Below are 1,507 nucleotides of genomic sequence, written 5' to 3' on the forward strand. Positions count from 1 at the left end.
ATATATATATATATATATATATATATATATATATACACATACATATATAAATGTATATATATATATACATATATATATATGTATATATATACATATATATATATATATATGTATATATATACACACACACATATATATACATATATATAAACATATATAAATATATACATATATATATACACACACACACACACATATATATATACATATATACATACATACATACATACATATACACACACAACGCACATACGCATATATATGCACACGTGCTCTCGAGAAAACGTGTATGCATACGTATGCGTGTGAGTGCGCCATAATGTGTTAGTGTAAATTCCAATTTAAGATAGAATTAAATGCATCATTACCAGTCTTCTTTACAAAAGAAAGCTTACAAACAGCAGTAAAAAAAAAAGAAAGAAAAAGAAAAACAGCAACAGTAGCGCAGTAGCGATAGAAACAGATGCAACAGTATGGCAATGTTCCTGCTCGGAAGAAAAAATCAGACAAATGGAACAAATCAGTTAATATGGAAATATTGTTATTTTCCTGCATGTTATGGCCTTGAGACGTTCGCTGACTTTCAGTGGTAGCATGAAAATAATAGAACCGTTCAAATCCTACACTTATTATAGAACATTGGTTTCAAATTTTGGCACAAGGCCAGCAAATCGGGGAGGGGTCAAGTCGATTACATCGACCCCAGTTCTCACTGGTATTTATTTTATCAACCCCGAAAGGATGAAAGGCAAAGCCGACTCCGGCGGAATTTGAACCGAGAACGTAAAGACGGACGAAATGCTGCTAAGCGTTTTGCCCGGCGTGCTAAGGATTCTGCCTGCTCACCACCTTAACAACAATAACAATATTAGGAACAACAACAACAACAGATATTTTTTTTATATAATACAAACGTGTCATTCGACAAAAGATTCTTGATTGTCTACTGTGTCCGCTGACGTATACTCCAGTAACTTACGTTGCTATCACCATCAAACTGAACAATATTATCGGGAGGGTCGAAATTACGATAATATTTTGGTCGACAACTGACGAGGAGTAAGGTTGTTTACATTTTGCGTTCCTCTTTGTATATAGTACTTATAGTACTTATTCTGTCGGTCTCTCTTGCCGAACCGCTAACTGACGGGGACATAAACACACTAGCATCGGTTGTCAAGTGACGTTGGGGGGAACAAACACAGACACACAAATATATATACATACATATAATCAATCCAAACATGAACAAGCAAGAAAAAACACGAAGAAACAACAACGCGAGGACGTGGAATAAATACAGTGTTATTAGACGCTCAGGAAAGGAAAGAAAAAGAAGAGGATTTCACGTTTCGAGCGGAGTTCTTCATCAGAAATATAGAAAAAGTCCAAAAGAAGAGAAAACGGAGAAAGAAAATTGCCAACGATATTCACGCGGTCACATATTGAAATGACCGGAAGGGAAAGGGTGGAGAAAAAGTTCTTTTCAAAGACAGGAGAGTGCAAG

The sequence above is a fragment of the Octopus bimaculoides genome, chromosome 4 (assembly GCF_001194135.2).
Source record: "Octopus bimaculoides isolate UCB-OBI-ISO-001 chromosome 4, ASM119413v2, whole genome shotgun sequence".
NCBI classification, from domain to species: domain Eukaryota; kingdom Metazoa; phylum Mollusca; class Cephalopoda; order Octopoda; family Octopodidae; genus Octopus; species Octopus bimaculoides.